This window comes from Choloepus didactylus, chromosome 4 (assembly GCF_015220235.1).
Source record: "Choloepus didactylus isolate mChoDid1 chromosome 4, mChoDid1.pri, whole genome shotgun sequence".
NCBI classification, from domain to species: Eukaryota; Metazoa; Chordata; class Mammalia; order Pilosa; family Megalonychidae; genus Choloepus; species Choloepus didactylus.
Window position 1 is genome coordinate 109,861,963 of NC_051310.1, and position 20,351 is coordinate 109,882,313.

Here is a 20,351-nt window from a genome sequence, read left to right on the forward strand (position 1 = left end):
GTAATTTACCATTTTATTGCAAACTTACACTTGAGCCACTGAGTTCCTCTTATAATTTGGAAACCAAAGAAATGTGATTCCTCTGATATATGACTTAGACAAGATGTTTGACATGTATTAGTTCCCTTCTTTACTCATTTGATTTTTCAAAAGTTACAATATCATGAAATATCAATTTCTTTTATAAATTGCATTTGTGATATTTATAAATGATTGAAGTAATTCAGAATTAAAAAAAAAAAAAAGACAAGGCTGAGTCAAATTAAGGAAAGCACAGACCAAGAACATTTGAAAAGGATGGGCAGAATGAAAATTGAGAGCTGAGTGAGATGAGTCCCACCAAAAGGGTGTGGGAGAAAGGGCATTCTCATCTACTGCTGGAGACTGTGGAAATTGGTCAGACTTTTTGAAAGGCACTTTGGCACTGTCTTTTATTTTAAATGTAGATATTCTTTGACCCAGAAATATGACTTCTAGAAAGCTGTCTTACAGAAAAACTAGTACAATTCACAAAGATAAATGTAATACGAATAACAAACACGTATATAACTCTTTTGATGTGGCGGACACATTAAGGCTAAGTGCCTTAACGATATGAACTCTTTCAATCCTTACAACTGCACTGCAAGGTAGGAGCTACTATGCCAATTTTACAGATATGGAAACCGAGCTAGAGAGAATAAAGCGAGTAAGCTGCACAACTAGAATTGGACCCAAATAACATTGTTTGAGCCTGTGCTCTTAACCATCATAGAAATACACTATTCTGATGTAGTAAAAATATTGGAGAATCCTAATGTCCTAAAGTGAGTTAGTTAAATATTATTATAAACCCACACTGTGGAAAACAATGCAGTCATAATAAAGAATGAAGTAAATCTTCATTTGTGGATATGGAAGCATTCCATGATTTATTGTTTCATTAAAAAGTTTTAAAAAGGAGACTACAGGGCAACTTATGCAGCAGTATAGGTGTGTATGTGATATGTCAACCACATCAAGAGATGGATATTATAAGATCCAGAAGGGTAATCAAGCTATTAAGGATATTCATTCAGATTACCCCAGGATATGCGAGAAGAAGACTTCACTTTGTATACTTACAAATTGGTTGAATCTTTTTTATGATTAGCTTGCTCTTGCAAAGAGCTTACTGTTTTTAGGAGCATGAGTCATATGGGCATTGAGTTCCTGACTCTTCAAATTTTACTTCTACCCGGCACCGACATCATCAGAAACACAAAGAAATGATTGAGTATAAAAGGGCACTGTTGACCTGATGTTTAAAAAAAAAGGGGTGGAGGGTGGTCATCCCAGATTGAGATAAATAGCACTCACTTGTACTACCATATTACTCAGAAAATGGTTCAGCACAATCACCTTCTGAGTCACTTATCAAATACTAATATTCTTTAAATGAGTCAAAAAACTGTTTAGTTTCCTTTAACACTTTTCGGTAATGTTTCCTCCATTTCTAAGTTCTTATTTACTCCCTAGAAACTTCTCAAGTTAACTTGAATCTCTCTCTAAATACTTACCAATTAAAGTAAAATTTAAGATATTTATAGTGGGAAACAGAAGCTATCTATTAATGATCCTAAATAGAATACATTTTTTTTCAAAGTCTAGTCTAGGCCAAGTGGGTAGAGAGGGCCTGGACACACTGGTGAGAAAAAAGTCCTTTAGGAGCAGCTGCCTAAAGTGGGAGGCAGTCTTCCACCAACCCGCTTCCAGCTGTTAACTTACCTTGTCCTACCTGCTCCTCGAGTCCCAGGAGATGGTGCACATACAGCTCCACTGCTTCTGGAGGGAAGGGACCTGCATTCAAGAAAGAGGAGAAGCACTGAAAAGTGACTTTGGAGAAAGTCATTTGAAATCTTATAAAGGGGATTGTTAAGGAATCAGTTTTCTACCAGGAAAACTGAGAACAGAGGGGTTAATGTTTCATCTTCTAAAGAACTTGTGTGCTGCTGAGATTCTCTGCAGGAAGCATCAATTTCAATATACCTGATCCTCTTAAGGACAGAGTTGTAGCACTCTCTAGCCTCAGGCTTTGGATAAAGTTCTTGCCTGGGGATCCTAATTTTTCAAACCTTTTTTCTTTTTTATCATCCTTCTTATACTTCTTGAGGATGTCCAGCCTGCCTTCCTTGTGCACCTTAGCCCTCTTCATCATTTCTTGCCATTTTTGATCCAGTTCTTCTGCTGAGTTGTCTGGAACCCATTTTAAGAAAAAAATGGAAACCATTTTAGGAGAAAGACTGTTGGTTCTGCCTCCTTTTTTCCTGTTTATCTCAAAAATGTGATGTTGTTGTATCTTGGTGTGTTAGTTTCCTGGGCTGTTCAAAGCAGATACCATGAAATGGATTGGTTTTACACAATGGGAATTTATTAGCTTACAGTTTGAGGCCATGAGAATGTCCAAATAAAGGCATCATCAAGGTGATCCTTTTTCCTGAAGACTGGCTGCTGGCGATCCTTGGCTCCTCGTGATCCTTGGCTCCTCTGCCACATGGCAAAGCACATGGCAGCATTAGCTGGTCTCTCCCTTCTCTTCCAGGTTTCATTGCTTTCAGCTTCTTGCTTCTGTGGCTTTCTTCCCTCAAGACCATCCAGAACGAGGTGGGTCACACCTTACCTGAAATAGACTCATTCAAAGACCCTACTTACAATGGGTTTACATCAGAAATGGACTTGATTTAAGAATGTGTTATTCTGGGGTACATACAGCTTTAAATCAGCCCACTCGGGGATCATGCTTTCCCATCCTGGACTCACCTTCTCATTGTTCTTTCTCCCTGGTATCTTGCAGGTGACAAGGAGGGGCTGCTCAATCTGATACGGTTCCTGAAACCTGTGAACCCCTTTCTCCAGAGGAGCCAGAGGAATCTGCAGTTTCTACCCAGGGCTGGTTCCCTAAGCTATATGCTATCTCCAGGGGCTTTATAGCAAAAAGAGAAAGAATTTGCCATTTTCTCTTGAGATCTTTCACAGCAGTGCTCATCCTCACTGGTGGCTGTGTCATGTTTCCTTTCTCCTCATTATGGTCCTTATTCAAATGTAATGTCTTCTTTTTCTTCTGCTTTCATGGAAGTATTCAAAACATCTATTCTTTTTAGCTATTCTTCTCTTGTGACTAAAAGAGGCAAATATGGAGCCTGTAAGGAGACAGCCTTGTGGTCCTGTGCCATCTCAAGAGTATATTTATTGAGGGGAGCCCCAAAAGGTACTCCTCGGCTCACCACCTCCCCAGGAAAGGATGCATCCTCCCCAGTCTTTTTTCTCTTTTCTCCACACTTCTTGCATCTCCTACAAAGCTCTGCACCTCTCTCCAAGCCCTTTGTTCACCAAGTTCCCTGTTCAGGTCCCAAAAAAGACATCTTCCTCCCCTGCTTTAAACAGGAACTAAAGTGCCACTTCCTGGACTCCATCTTTACCAGTTTCTTGGATTGCCTCACTTGCTGGAGTTCAGCCTCTCAGCAGTTCCAGGAACCAACGACTTCCACATTTGATTTTGCCCTTGTAACCTACAGGTTACTTGGAAGTCACTTCATAGCTTTAGTCCTGAATATGGCCCCCTCTGTTATTTCACCTCTGGTGAGTTCTTGTTGGGACCATGTAGTGTTTATTGAGACTACTACAAAGTGGCTTTCACACCAACGTCGTATGTTCTCAGGTTGGTCCTGCCGAAGGGCAGTCAGCTTTCTGTTCTGTTCTTTGCAGTATCAATCTGTCTGTCTCTCTCAGGTTTTTTTTCCCTAAAGGCTAAATTTAGGAAATATTTAAACCATAAATAGAGAACATTTATGTATCCACCACCTAGCTTATGAAATAAAGCGTGGCCAATACAATTGAAGCCTCTTTGCAACTCAGGAAATACAATTCCCCCTATTCATACACCTCCCCCAAGATGACATTATTCTTTTCATATATTTTTCTTATTTAATTTTAGTTGTGTGTTATAGGTAACTTATGTTATTTATAAACAATAAATAATAAACAATCAACACCTATAAACCATCACCGAGGCCAAGATTTAGAACATGACTAATAACTTTGAGTTCCTTTGGGTTTCTCTCCTATCTCTTTCCCCTCCCTCCCTCCCATTATCCTAAATTTGTGTGGTTTTCCTTTTTACTTTTTTGGTATGTAATTTTTGGCATATGTGTTTGTGTGCTAATTAGTATGTTGTTTAATATTTTGGTTGTTGTTAGCGCTATAGAAATGCTATCCCATGGTATGTGGATATACTAGATTGTTTTTTTTAACTCTGCATTATGATTCTGCCCCTAAATCTTTGGTTGATGGACATTTAGGTTGTTTCCATGTTTCTTTCTATTAGAAACACTGCTTCAATGAACAATCGTGTACATGCTTCCTGCGGCACATATACAAAAGTTTTAGTAGGTTATACAATGAGGGATGGGCCTAGAATGGTTCTAGGTTGGAAATATTTAAACCATAAATAGAGAACATTTATGTACCTACCACCTAGCTTATGAAATAAAGCATGGTCAATACAATTGAAGCCTCTTTGCAACTCAGGAAACACAATTCGCCCTACTCATAACACCCCCAAGGTGACATTATATTTCAGTTTCATTATTCTTAAGGTTGGTTCTCAACCTTTGCTGTAATTCAGAATCACCTGAAAGGCTAACAAGGAATACAAAGGACAAGGATCACAGAATTGGCATACAGTCTGGGCTTCTGGGTTTTTTGTTTGGTTTTTCAACCCAGTTTCACAGGTGACTCTGAATCACAACAAAGTATAAGAATCACTGGCCTTGAGTTTGGAAATATTGATCTTTACTTGAAAATGACTAATTGTTTGCTAAACGGTTGAACCAGTTTACACTCCCACCAGCGGTGTATGAGAGTTGCCATTGAATAATATCCTTTACCACATTTTGTATTCTTTAGTTTTATCAGTCTAGTGAATATGAAATGTTATCTTATTGAGGTTTTGATTTACATTTCTCTGTTAATAATGAAACTTAGCATTCTTTCATATGTTTATTAACAGTTTCTTTTCTGTAGTATGTCCGTTTCTTACAGCATTTCACTTTTCTATTAAGGTGTTTATTCTTATTGATTTGTAGGGACTCTTAATATTTGTTAATCTGTTAATTCTTTGATTCAATAAATATTGTATTTATGATAGATTATTTTGTGCCAAGCACATAGTGAATGAAACAAAGAATGCTGCCCTTGCAAAGCTTGCATTCTGTTAGAGGGAGACAGACAAGAAACAACATAATAGATAAATCACATAATAGCTTAAAAAGGGAATATGTAGTTGGGGAAGGGAGTAGAGTATGGTGGATGTGGTGGACTGGGTGTGGGTGTTAGTGGATGTTGGGGGTTGAGGTGGCAGTGGCTATGTGGGTGGGTTACTGTATTAAATGGGATAGACCTCACTGAGAAAGTAAGATTTAGGTAAAAACTTGAAGCAGGTTAGGAAATTGCCAAGTGGAGAGCCGGGGGAAGAGAGTTCCAGGCAGAGTACAGTGCAATGATGCTAAATGTCTGCTGTGTTCCAGAAACAGCAAAGAGGCCCATATAGCTGGAGTAATTAAAAGGGAGAGTGGTACAAGATAAAGTCAGAGACAAAATGTGGTTCTGATTAGGCAAGACCTTGTAGGGCTTGGGTTTTCTTCTGGGGGAAACAATTAGAGGGTTTTGAGCAGAGGTAAAACATGGTCCGATTTAGACCTTAAAAGATTTACTTTAGCAGCTATTTTGAGAATAGACTGTAGTATGGCAAGGGCAAAAACAGGGAGAAGAGTCCAGAGACTATTGCAATAACCCTGGCAAGAAATTATGGTGGCTTAAACCATTGAGGTAACAATGGAGGCAGTTAGGATTCTGGACATATATTTTTACCTTTTCAGAATGTTTTATATATATATGTAGAATCGTCCAGTATGAAGCCTTCTGTTTCTGGCTCATTTCACTTAACATAATGCTCTTCTGCCCACCCCACCCCATCCCACCAGCACAACAATGGTCTATTGTTTGTTACTTGTGGTAGCAGCCTCCACGATGGCCCCCAACGATCCTTGCTTTCTGGTAATCATGCCTTCACGTAGACCCGTCCCACATTGAATCAGGGCTGGTGTGTGGACCAACAGAATACAGCCGTGCATTACTTCTGAGGCATCGTCTTAAATAGCATTGTGACTTCCAACTTGATCTTTTGGATAGCTAGTGGTGGAGGAAGCAGTGGCCGTGCTATGAGGACACTCAAGCAGCCCTATGGAGAGGTCACAGAGAGAAGAACCTTGGCCTCCTGCCAATAGCCAGAACCACCTTGCTGGGCATGTGAGTGATTCACCTAGGACGTGGATCCCCCAGGCCCTGGAGTCACAGCCCCAGCTGACATGCGATTGGAACCTCATGAGACACCCTAAGCCAGAACAGCCGACCGAGCCTCTTCCATATTCACGAACAACAGAAACTGTGAAAGGTAAGTGATAACTATTGTTTTAAGCCACTGAGCTTTTGTGTGATTTGTTATGCTGCAGTAAATAACTAATGTTTCATTATAGATTTGTTTTCCCTTTTCATTAATTTCATAGAATGAAAACGTACAGCATATACTCTTTTGTGCCTGGCTTCTTTCACTCAGCATATTTTTGAGATTCATCCCTGTTTCTACGTAAATCAGTAGTTTGTTCCTTTTTCTTGCTGAGTACTGTTCTACTTTATAAATAGCCAAAATTTGTTTATTTCTTTACTGGTTCATGGACATTTGGGTTGTTTCCATTTGGGGGGTATTATGAATAGAGCTGCTGTAAAGTCGTATTGTACAGACTTTGTAGGGATATATGTTTCCATTTCTCTTGGGTAACTACTTAGAATGGTAAGTGTGTGTTTAGCTTTATAAGAAACTGATCAACTGTTTTCCAAAGGTATTGTACCATTTTGCATTCCTACCAGCAATGCATGAGAATTTCAGTTGCTCCATATTTTCGACATCACTTAGTAATTTTCAGTCTTTTAAATTTTAATCCTTAAAGTGGGTGTATCTCATTGTGGTTTTAATTTGCATTCTCTAATGACTATGATGCTAAGCATATGTTCATGTGGTGTTTTGCCACTTATATTTTATTTTGTAAAGAATCTATTTAAATCTTCTGCTCATTTTTTATTGGATTGCTTCTCTTATTTTGAATTATAGGGATTTTCTATATATTCTAGACATAAATCCTATGTTTAATACGTGTATTGAGAATATTCTCACCTAATCTTTGGCTTGCATTTTCATTTTTCTTAATGGTATTTTTCAAAGAGAAGGCATTTTTTATTTTAATGATGTCTAATTTATCAAATTTCTCTTATGGTTTATGTTCTTGGTGTCATAAGAAAGCTTTTTTTTTTTTTTTATATAATCCCAAGGTTATAAAGATTTTCTCCAGTGATTTCTTCTAGGAAGTTTATATTTTTAGCAATGATCCATTCAGAATTCATATTTGTGCATGGAGTAAAGTAAGTAAGGGTTGAGGGTCATTTGTTTACATGTGGATGTCCAGTTGTTCTAACATCACTCATCGAAAGACTATCCTTTTTACCATTAAATTAATTACCTTGGCACCTCTGTTGAGAATCAGATGGCCATATATATGTTAATCGATTTCTATATTTTCTGTTAATTTCCATCACTCTATATGTCTGTCATTTAGCCAATACCAACTATTATGCTTACTGTAAATTTATAGTAAATCTTGAAATCAGGCGGTTAAATCTTTGTACTTTGTTCTTTTTCAAAATTGTTTTGGCTATTCTAGCCCTTTGCATTTCCATATATATTTTTGGAATCATCTTGTTGATTTCTTCAAAAGAGGCTCTAGGGATTTTGACTGGGATAGAATTGAATCTATAAATCAATAAGGGGGAGATTGGTATCTTAAAAATACTGAGTCTTCCAATCCATGAACATGATATATCTCTCTATCTTAGGTATCCTTTTGTTTCTCTTAGCTTTCAGTGTACATGTCCTACACAGCTTTCATTAAATTTATCTCTCACTATTTCATGATTTAATGCTATTTTAAATAGTATTGATTCTTAATTTCATTTTCTAATTGTTGGTATTATTTTAAAATACATTTGATCTCTGTATATTTACCTTGTACCCTGTAGCTTTGATAAACTCACTTAATAGCTGTAGAAGCTTTTTAATAAATTCATTTGATTTCCTTTCTATTTGTGCTATCATATCATCTGCAAATAAAGACAGCTTTACTTATTCCTTTTCAATTTGTATGACTTTTATTTCTTTTCCTTGCATTATTGCACAGAATAGGACCTCCAGTACAATTCTGAGTAGAAGTGGTAACAATGGATATCCTTGCCTTGTTCCCAATCTTAGGGAGAAGGCATTCATCCTTCCTCATTAAGATGCCCTTTATCCGAAAAAGGAAGTTTCCTTCTATTCCTACTTTGCTGAGAGTTTTTAATCATGAATGAGTGTTGAATTTTGTCAAATTCTCTGTTTATATTTTTTGAGATGATCATATGTTTTTGTCCTTTATTTTATCAAAAAACCTTGAATTCCTGGGACAAAACCTACTTGGTAATGTATTATCATTTTTATATATTGCTGCATTCGCTTTGCTAAAATCTTATTAAGGATTTTTTGCATCTATGTTCATCAGGTATATTGACATGTAATTTTCTTTTTTTGTATTAGCTTTGGTTGTGGTATCAGGGTAATTCTGACCTCATAAAATGTGTTAGGAAGTATTTCTTTCTCCCCTATTTTCTGAAAAAGTTTGTAGAATTGCTATTGATTCTTTTTTAAATGTTTTATAGAATTCACCAGTGAAGCCAAAGATACTGGAGTGTTCTTGTGTGAAGATTTTTAATTACAAATTTAATGTTTTAATGTTTTAAATAGATATACAGCTGTTCACTTCTTCTAGAGTCAACTTGGTATAGTGTGTCTTTCAAGGAATTTGTCCATTTCATCTAAATTTTAGAATATATAGGCATAAGTTTATAATATTTCTTTGTTATTCCTTTTATAACTATAGGATCTGTGGCAACATCCCCTTTTTAATTCCCATTTCATTGTTAATCTTCTTGTTTCTTGCTAAGTCTAGGTAGTTTTATCAATTTTTTTTATCTTTTCAAAGAACCAATTTTGAACTGGTTTAATTGGTTTTCTTTATTGTTTGTCCATTTTCTATTTCACTGATTCTATTATTAGTGATTTCCTTCCTTCTTAGTTGGGTGTATTTTGTTCTTTTTTTTCCTATCACCTTAAGGTAAAAGTATAGAACCTTGCTTTTAAACATTTCTTGTTTTCTAGTATAAGCATTTATAGCTATAAATTTCCCTCTGTGCTGGTCTGGATGTATTATGTCCCTCAAAACGCCATTATCTTTGATGCAATCTTGTGGGGGCAGACATATTATGTGGATCAGGTTGGAAACTATTGGTTTAGTATTTCCATGGAGTTGTGGCCACGCCCATTCAGTGCCAGCCTTGATTAATTTATTAGAGCCTTATATAAGCTCAGACATCAGGAGCTCGCTGCTGTAGCTGAGACAGACATTTTGAAGACAGCCGTTGGAAACTGATGCAGACATTTTGGAGAAAACGCCATTTTGAAACACAACCTGGGAGCAACCACACGCCAGCCACGTGCCTTCCCAGCTAACAGAGGTTTTCTGAACGCCATTGACCATCCTCCAGTGACGGTACCCGATTTGTCGATGCATTATCTTGGACACTTTATGGCCTTAAGACTGTAACTATGTAACCAAATAAACCCCCTTTTATAAAAGTCAATCCATTTCTAGTGTTTTGCATTCCATTCCAGCAGCATTAGCAAACTAGAACACCCTCTAAGCACTGCTTTAGATGCATTTCATAAACATTGTTGTATTTTCATTTTTATTCAGTTAAAAATATTTTCTATTTTTCCTTTTAATTTCTTCTTTAACCCTTGCCTTGATTTGAATGGTACTGTTTAATTTCCAAAAATTTGTATATTATCCAAATATTTTTCTTTTTAATTTATAATTTAATTCTCTCATGTTTAGAAAATATATTTTGTATCTCTTCAATTCTTTTACATTTATTGAAATTGTTTTTAGCCTAGCATGTGTTCTATCTTCGTGACTGTTCCATGAACTTGAAAAGAACATATATTCTGCCATTATTGAATGTAGTACTTTATAAATGTGTATTAGTTATTTACTAGTTTTGTTCAAGTATTTTATATACTTACTGATTTTCTACCTACTTTTCTACTGAGTTAGTGAGAAAGGAGTGTTGAAATCTATGACTATAATTGTAGAAGTGCTGTTAATTAGGTGCATACATGTTGAATTGTGCTTTCTTGATGAACTGGCCCTTCTATCATTATGAAATGTTCCTCTTTATCACTAGTTATTATTCTTGTCCTGATGTTTACTTTGAGTGATATTGATATAGCCATTCAGCTTTTTTATCATTACTGTTTGCTTATTGTATCTTTCTTCATCCTTTTAATTTTAACCTGTCCATTCATATTTAGTTTGTTCTTGTAGACTTTTTAATCCACTCTGACAAACTCTGCCTTTTAATTGGAAAACTTAGGTCATTTATATTTAATCTAATTATGAATATGGTCACATTTAAATCTACCCTGTTGCTATTTGTTTTCAGCTTGTCCCATCTGTTCTTTGTTCCCTTTTCCCTTTTATTTCTGCCTTCTTTTGCATTAATTGCATATTTTTATGATTTTATTTTATCTCTACTTTTTGCTTATTAGATATATCTTTATTTTAGTTTTTTAGTGGTTGCTCTAGAGTTTACAATATCTTTACAATATCACAGTTGTTCTGGTGTGCTAGAGCTGACGTTATGCAAAATACCAGAAATGGATTGGCCTTTATAAAGGGGCTTTATTAAGTTACAAATTTACAGTTCTAAGGCTATAAAAGAGTCCAAACTAAGGCATTAACAAGAGGATACCTTCACTGAAGAATGGCTAATGGCATCTGGAGCCCCTCTGTCAGCTGGGAAGGCTTATGGCTGGCGTCTGCTGTTCCTTTGCTCCTGGGTTGTGTTTCAAAAATGTCTTTCTCCAAAATGTCTCCGGGTTTCTCTCAGCTCCTTTCTCTCAGCTCCTGCACAACCTTGCTTCTTTCTCCCAGGGAGTTTCTCTCTAAATGTCTGGTGGTCCTCTCTTAGCTTCTCCAGGGCAAAATCTGGCTTCATCTCTTAGCTTAGCATTTCCAAACATCCTTAGCATCTCTAAGTGTCAGCAAGCATCTGTGTCAGCTCTTGAGTTCTCTTAAATACTCCAGTGACCCAATCATGACCCACCCTGAGTGGGCGGAGTCCACACCTCCATGGAAATAATTTAATCGAAGGTTTCACCCACAGTTGGGTGAGTCACATCTCCATGGAAACACTTAATCAAGAGGTTCCACCCAATAAGATTGGGTTAAAAGACCATTGCTCTTCTGGATCCATAACAGTTTCAAACTGGCACAATACTTACAATGGAATATTATTTAGCTGTAAAAAGGAATAAAGCTCTGATACATGTGACAACATGGATGAACCTTAAAGACAGCATGAGTGAAATAAGCCAGACACAAAAGGACAGATATTGTATGATTCTTCTTATGCAAATTCACAGAGATAGAAAGTAGGGTACAGGTTACCAGGAATGGGGCAGGGAAGGGGAATGGGAGTTAATGCCTAAAGGGTGAAGGGTTTCTGTTTGGGGTGAAGGAAAACTTTTGGTAAAGGATGGTAGTGATGGTTCCACAACATTGTGAATGTGATTAATGCCACTGAATTTTATGCTTTGGAGTCATTGATGTGTTACCACAATTTAAAAAAAGAGAGAGACTATAAGGGACAATGACAAAATTAAATGTAATATAGGATCCTGGATTGGATCTAATAATGGAGAAGAAAATGCCCCAAAAGACATTGGGACAATTGAAAAAAAAATTGGAATATAGACTGTAAGCTTTATATCAGTGTTAAATTTCTTGAACTTGACAACTGTACTTAAGGTGGTTACAAAAATGAATGTCCTTGTTCTCAGGAAATGTACATCAAAATATTAAGTGTAAGAGGAACATGAAGTGAGCAACTTACTCTCAAATGTTTAGAAAATAGGTGATAGCTACAGATAAATGGATAGAATGATATAACAAATGGGGTAAAATGCTAACAGTTGGTAAATCTGTATATCTGGGTGGGGATTACATTAGAGTTCTATCTATTGTTCCTACATTAGTTTTGCAACTTTCCTGTAAGTTTGAAATTATTTCACAATAAAAAGTTAAGCAAAAAACTTCACAACTATAACAAGAACCATGGATGTTCTGAGATGTTACCCTACTTGCAAGCGTATGAGCTACCCCACCACAGCTTGATGGATGTTGGCATAAGACTCAGGCATTAGGGTCCCGGTTCAGAGACAGATGACCTTATTACTCACAGCACAGCAGTCGACATGAGCTTCACGTTCACACTGTGTCCTCATGCCCCTATAGGGGCAATGCTGAGACAGGCCAGGTAGATGCTATGCACACAGTGGGATGGCATCATAGCTGATAAATCCCAAGAGTAGGTAACCTCAATCTTTTCTATTGGTCTACAAGCAAACTAGTCCAACTTTTGCCCTGGAGGGACAAATACAAGTGGCTTTATTTTATTTTATTTTTCCAGAATCTTATCCTTCCTCAGGTTTTTTGCATTTCTCTGTCAGCGCCTTTGTTTTGAATATTGTGTGTGCATGCGCAAACACACTCACTGGGCAAAATTGTAACATAAGCGCTTTGGTGGGGCAAGGGCCACACTTCTCATGCTCCCTGTGAAGTATTGTGGGTTGTTCCAAATTGCTAATGCTGCCATTATGCAAAACACCAGAAATGGATTGGCTTTTATGAAGGGGGTTTATTTGGTTACAAAGTTACAGTTTGAAGGCCATGAAAATATCCATATGAAGGCATCAGCACAAGTATACCTTCACCTAACAAAGGCCAGTGGCATCCAGAGAACCTCTGTTAGCTGGGAAGGCACATGGCTGGTGCCTGCTGATCCCAGGTTGTGTGCCAGCTCCACTCTCAGCTCCTGTGCATCCTTCAAAGTGTCTCTCTTGGTTGCAGCACCTCCTTCTGTCTGAGAACACTTTTATAGGGCTCCAGGGATTCAATTAAGACCCACCCTGGATGGGTGGGGTAACACCTCCATGGAAATTATCCAACCAATGGTCTCGCCCACAGTTGACTGAGTCACATCTCCATGGAAATAATCAAAGGATTCCAACCTAATCAACACTAACATGTCTGCCCCCACAAGACTGCATCAAAGAACATGGCGTTTTCAGGGACATAATACATCCAAACTGGCACATTCCACCCCCTGGACCCCAAAATGACATGATCTTTCCATATACAAAATAAATTCATCCCCATACAATATCAAAAAAGCTTAAATCATTTCAGTAACAATAGTTAAATACAAGATCCCATCAAAGTCAGTCACATGTGTGGTCCTGTCCGAAAGCAAAATTCCCCTCTGGATGTGGACCTGTGAAACTTAAAACAAGTTATCTGCTTCCAATATACAAAGGAGGGGAATTCATAGGATAAACATTCCCATTGCCATGAGGAGAAACAGTAAGGAAAACAGGTTTAAGGAACCAAAACAGTTCTTAAAACCTGCAGAAATATAGTTAATAGATGCCAGCCACAACAAGCAAGGACCTGTGGTAGACCTGAGACTATTTTCTTCACTTCTTGGTTTTGTTATTTACTGCCAGAAGGCCTTGATCACACTGTAAATGTTCTCTGTAGGCCTCAATTTCCCTAGAAGTCAGTTGGGCATAATAAACAATTCCTGCATTTTATCAGTGTTTTTTGTATCACTCACAATTTTATTTTCAGTTTTTACTTACTAAAAATGCTCTTTTAGACTTACTTAGACTTTCTTTTATTATCTATCTCTCCTGTACACACATAAAAAAGAAAAATATAAGCAAAATAAATTGGTGATGGCTTTCCCAAACCTCCACATTCAGAGTTTGACTATTCCAAATCTCCATGGCTCATTATCGTCAGTGTCTGTTTTCCTACACAAGGTTGTCCTCTGTGGGGTCAGGGATTAAAGAAGCAGCTTTTCTTTAAAGAACACTCCACCATCGTCTTTGGAATTTTATTCCTAATCATGGATACTGATTTTGCAAGTGCAGGCAATGAAGTTACCTCAGGACTACAGCCTGGCCAGTATGCTTATGAGACACATCCCGATATCAGATGTTAAAATGGGGAAAATGTGGGTCTTTGAATTGGAGGAATATGGAATGTACTTTTTCCTCATGCAGTTGTGATGACGATAACTGTAAAAGTTGCCATGTATAACCTGTTATTGTTTCCTAATGACCCTCTATGATATAGGTCATATATCATATGGCTTTTTAGATTTGGAAAACAAGTCAGAAAGGTGAGGAAGCTTGCACAAGCAATTGGAACAAGGATATACTCTGGCTTTGACTGATCGAAGCCCTCTTCCTTTCCATCCCACTCCCCATCTCTACCTCCTCCTTTCTCGCTCTTCGAAACCTCTTTCTTTGCCCTTAGGAGTGAATAGCTCTTTGGGCACTCTGCTTCTGCAGGCAACACCAGCTTGGAGGATAGGAAGTGTAATTATGTCATAAATGACATTAACAAAACGATCTGACTCAGGCACTCTCCACAGAATTTCAGGAATCCCAGAGTCCCTTAAGCCTTAACCCGTTCAGGGAATCTCCGGGAAGGTATGTGTGTCTGAAGTGTGTTGTCCACTGAGTGCCTGGTTGAGCATGTTTCTCTTCCCATTTGTCTTCTGCGGGCTTAGCTAAGGTCATTGGCCAGAAGTTCCATAGAGAGGGCCTTCCATCTTGTGCTCCCATAAGCTCTAAATGCCCCCCAGGTGTGACGAGGCTCTCCTTCAGTTCCCCACGTCCAGGACTGGGTCCTTGGACCAAGCTTGTGGGTTGGGTCCCCCTCCTGGGACAGGCTCTTCAGATCTTCATGGAAAATGATTCTCCTTCCTTCAGACTTTCTGTCCCTGGCACTCCAGACATGCTCAGACTTATAGGATTTTACAGCTGTGACAGCTTAGGCTGAGCTCTGAAACCCCTGACCCCAACACACAGGCCCTGTTTCCCCTGCACTAGTTCTCTATTGCCGCAGTAACAAATTACCACAAGCTCAGTGGCTTAAAACAACACAGATTTATTATTTCATAGTTCTGCAGGTCATCATTCAGTAGGCTCAGCTGGTTGCTCTGCTCTGGGTCTTACAAGGCCAAAATCAAGGTGTCAGCCAGCTTGGTCTCTTACATGGAGGCTCTAGGGGAGAATCCATTTCTAAGCTTGTTCAGGTTGTTGGCAGAATTCAGTTCCTTGTAGTTGTAGGACTGAGGTCCCTGTTTCCTTGGTGGCTGTCAGTTGCGGGCTGATCTTTGCTCCTAGAGGCTGCCCAAATTCCTTCTCACAGACTTTCTGTGTGGCCTGCCTCCATCAACAGTCAGTAAATTCCTGTCAAGCTTTGAATCTCTCTGGCTTCCTCTTCTTCTGCATCTCTCTTACTCCAGCTGGAGAAAGTTCTCTGCTTTTAAGGGTTTATGTAATTAGATTGGGTCCACCTGGATCATGAGCGATTCTCTTCCTATTTTAAGGTCCATAACCTTAATTACATCTGCAAATTCTCTTTTGCCATGTAACTAAGATAGTCACAGGCTTCAGGGATTAGGGCATGCATGTCTTTGAGTAGCCATTATGTGGCTACTTCGTCCTCCAATTAATTTGCAATCTCCTGGGAGACTGGAGGTGCTGACATGGCCCTGGCACTAATAAATTCTATTGTTGGGGGAACTTGGGGTTCCTGCCATCTGACACAGTGGATTAAAAAAAAAAAAGTGTTAACGTTCTTGAGAATTTAATTAAAATGATAATCTTCTTTACCCAAAAATTGATGGAGAGAGATTGCTCCTTGTGATGGGCAATGCCTATGAGTTGCTGGTTCTGGCTGGTGGGAATCTCCAGAGCCTGGTTCCTGTGGTAGGAGGAAGGCTCAGGGCGCTATCTGTGGTTGTCCAGATGGAAGCGCCCAAGGATCCTGCTCTTACTGAGTGATCAGGCTGGGCAGGACAGGTTTGCTCAAGGTGAGGGCATTGGGTTTAGAAAGATGCAGGTTTTTCTCAGGCTGCCTTACGACCGTTGCTTTGGGAAGACTTGGATGGGGAGGCCGTGTGGCTGAAAACAAATCCACATGCATTTGGTCAAGGTCTACTTTGTGCTGGGGACTTCCACATTCAGGACATCACCAAACCTCACAGCAACCCCTCTAGGTAGGTATAGAGGCCCCGATTTATGGGTGAGGAGAGGGGGGCTCAGAGAGGTTAAATGACATGCTCAAAGTCATACAGTGAGGCACAAAGACAGGACTAGAACCCTGCTCCATGGTCTCATGGTACATGGCTCTTTTGTCCATGTCACAGTTGGTTCTTGGGTTGGAGGCCTGGAACCATGACTTGTCATGGATGTATTAGGTGACTGTGGAAGCTTCTCTACTTGTCATTTGGCCTACCTCTTCCTCTACCAAAGTCTTTTCTGACTGTTCTAGCCTATAAACAATCTCTTGTTTCTTCTGAATTCCTGCAACATTTATTCATTTGTTCCAAAAACTCAGTACACATACTGAGTGTCTATGACTATGCCAGGTGCTGGATGCAATGGTGGACAAGACATACATGGTCCACCCTCAGTGAGCCTATAAAGCTGCCTTCTCACTCTTGGAGAAAACAGACCATTAAATAAGTAGTGACTGTGAAGTGTGACAAGTGTTTGGTTGGGGAAGTCAAGGATGCTATGTGAGTAGTAGGGTCCTAACTTCTGGGGATGGGAAGGGCCTCCCTTGGGAGGTGGCATTGAATTTGAGATCTAAAGGATAAAAAGAAATTAGCTAGACCAAGACAGTGGGCAAGAGTGATCCAAACAGCAGGCACAGAATGTACAGAGGCCAGTAGGTAAGGGAGTGCCAGGGAAAATAGTTTAGGAAATCAGGAAAACAAACAAAAAGAAGATCCATAAGGAGCCGAGAGTTTCAGGCAGCAAAGGGCAAGAGAAGAAACCTGAGAGACAGGAGGGGTGAGGTCATGAAAGACTTGTAGATGAGTTTAAAGAATTTCTACTTAGGGTGACGAATGAACAACTATATGATGGTAATGTGATCAATGGATTATATACTTTGGATGCATGTATGGTATGTGAATAAATCTTAATAAAAAAATTATTAAAAAAAAAAAAAAAGAATTTCTACTTTAGATGAGGGCAGTAGGGAACCACAAGCGGTTTAAGTCGGGGATTGACATGACCAGATTGGCGTGTTATAAAGATCTCTCTGGTGGTCGTGTGGAGAATGATTAGGGGGGCAAGCCTGGAGTCAGAGGGAACAGTAATCCAAGCAGAGAAGCTGATGGTTTTGGAGGTGCCATGAAAATGGAAAGAAGTGGGTAGGCTCGTGAGAAGGAAGAGCTCACCCAACTTTGATTTTGAATGGTTTGCAATCTCTTTAATCCCTCCAGCAATTAATTGTGCTCTGCCTTAAAAGATTTATTTTCATATTTTTTGCTATTTCGTTAATGCTGTTATTTAAATTTTCATGTGTTTATATCTTCTCTCTCCAATTAGACTATAAATTCCTTAACATCAGAGATTATCTCTCATGCCCAATCTAAACATAATTTTTTTTCTTTGGGCCTTGGTTTCCTCATCAGTAACATGGGGTTGATAATCCATGCCTGTCCCACTTCCTAGGGTTATTATGAAGATCCAGTGTTTAAAAGAGATAAAATGGTGAAGAAGCTTTAAATACTATGAAAAGGTACTGTAGATTATTATCATAAGGGAATCACCTGTCTGCATTAGGTTAGTACCGTCCCATGTACCCTGGTCAAGATGCAGTCAAAAAAGCTGATGTAATCTCCTATCTGATTCTAAAGTTATGGCTGAAGTTCAATCAACAATAGCCAATGTTGACTTCAGCCAGGATAAGCCCGAAGAAAATGTTTATCCTGATAATAGATGAGAATTGGATAGTCAAATACATGTAATACACATGTCAGTTGTCTACTAGGATAATCCCATGCTGGGCTGGGCTAGTTCTAACACCTCAACACTACATATGATGGTTTGAACCTCACCTTGCAAATTAGGGGAAGCTCCATGTCTTGCCCCCAGGATTTCTGTGAATTCCCTGGGCTTATGTTTCTTTGTCACCTCTGGCTCTAAATTTCCTTCTTTGCTATCTTGTGGCCACATCTTTATTTCCATCCCATAATTGCTCCAAAAGTTGAACAAAGTTCTTTCACTTTGATGCCTGCTGACCCTATTCCTACAAGGCAGCTTTGTGTAAGCGATATTTATTGGAGATTTGGGGAATGGATTACGTTGGAGAGAAGGGTTGGATTGCAGAATCACAGTCCAGATAATTTAACATTAAATCTTAGATCTCTCTGTCCTTAAAAAGTTTCACCATATTCCCAACTCTAAGGGCTTTAGCTTCTCACCACATTGCTTGGCTTTCCTTCTTGCTCATCACCAAATTCTTGTTCATTTCTTAGGCAGAGCTATTTAGCTATCTTTGTTTTTTCCTCCCAACCCCGAGAGGAAACCCAATGCCTCACCTTTTACCCCCAAGGGGCCTATCAAGGTATTTTCTAAACAAAAACGCTTCCCTTCCTAAAAAAGGAACTCTGGTGCCAGCAGATAAAATAATAACTTCTCTTATCTGATAAGCCAAAGACAAGGTTGCCAAACTGAGCTTGTTCTTTGGGAAATCTCACATTAGCTGGGCCTTTGGACCAATGCGAAGAGAAAACAGTGGGCACTCCTGGTAACTTAATCATTGGAGGGGTGCTCCCAAGTTTGGGAGAAAGCCTGGGTAGTTCTGATTAGCCCCATTTAATGGATGGGCAAAATGGGGTTTAGAAATGTTCAGTGACTGAATGAATGAACTTCCAAGCTAGAACATGAACCCAGGTCTTAGCTTATTGAAGTCTTTTCTCTGGGAATTTTTATGAAAATGGAGAATTCTGTTGGTTGTTAGGCAAGTGAGCTGTTTTGAGAATGAACTTGGTGCCCCTTTGTAGAAGGTCAAAAGAGGAGACAGGTTATTCCACAGAAAGGTTTTCAAAAAGAGCTGGAGGAAAAGATAAGTAGTCAGCAGATGCTCTTGCCATGATTGAGAGTGAAATGTTATCTCCCCAAGATAACCATCTTGAGGCTGTTAGGAAGGGCTGGAACAAACCTAGAAGGGCAGCTGCGGGACCCACCTCTCAAGGCTCGTTTCTGCTATGGGATAGGTTTTCCTCTCCTCTCCCCTCATCCACACTCTATCCTCTTTAAGGCCAGTCCCACTCCCATAATCCTTTGAGGAACCATCCCTGACAGCCGCACATAGATTCTCTCTCTCCTGGGAATCTCATTGGCAATTACACTGCTTTGTGCCATTAGCACGTTCTCGACCAGTAGCTTTCAAACTTCCTTGACTCTCACCCGTGGTGAGAAGCACATATTATACCTTGCATCTTATACACATGCCACATACACATACACACAGAAGTAGACACATGTATAATACAGAGATAATTTCACACATAGATATATTTACCCTTATTTTGTGTGATTCACATTAATATTTCTTTTCTATTAAAAAATGCTAGTTGTCCCAGAGGTGTAAATCTCCTTGGCAATGTGGTATATGACTCCTGGGAATGAGCCTGGACCAGGCATTGTGGGATTGAGAATTCTTCTAGAACAAAAGGGGAAAGAGAAATTAAACGAAATAAAGTTTCAGTGGCTGAGAGATTTCAAATGGAATCAAGGTCATTCTGGAGGTTATTCTTATGTGTTATATAGATATCCCTTTTTAGTCTTTAGTGTATTAGAATAGCTAGAAGGAAATACCTGAAACCATTGAACTGCAATCCAGTATCCTTGAATCTTGAAGATAATTTTATAACCATATAGCTTACACTGTGTGACCATGTGATTGTGAAAACCTTGTGGCTCACACTCCCTTTATCCAATATATGGACAGATGAGTAGAAAAAAGGGGGACAAAAAGTAAATGAATAATGGGGGTGGGTGGGTGGGGAAGCAGTATGAGATGTTTTGGATGTTCTTTTTTACTTTTTGTTTTATTTTTATTCTTATTTTCATTTTTATTTCTTAGAGTAATGAAAACGTTCAACAAATTGATTGTGGTGATGAATGCACATCTATATGATGATACTGTGAACAACTGAGTGTACAGTTTGCTTGTACGGTATGTGACTATATCTCA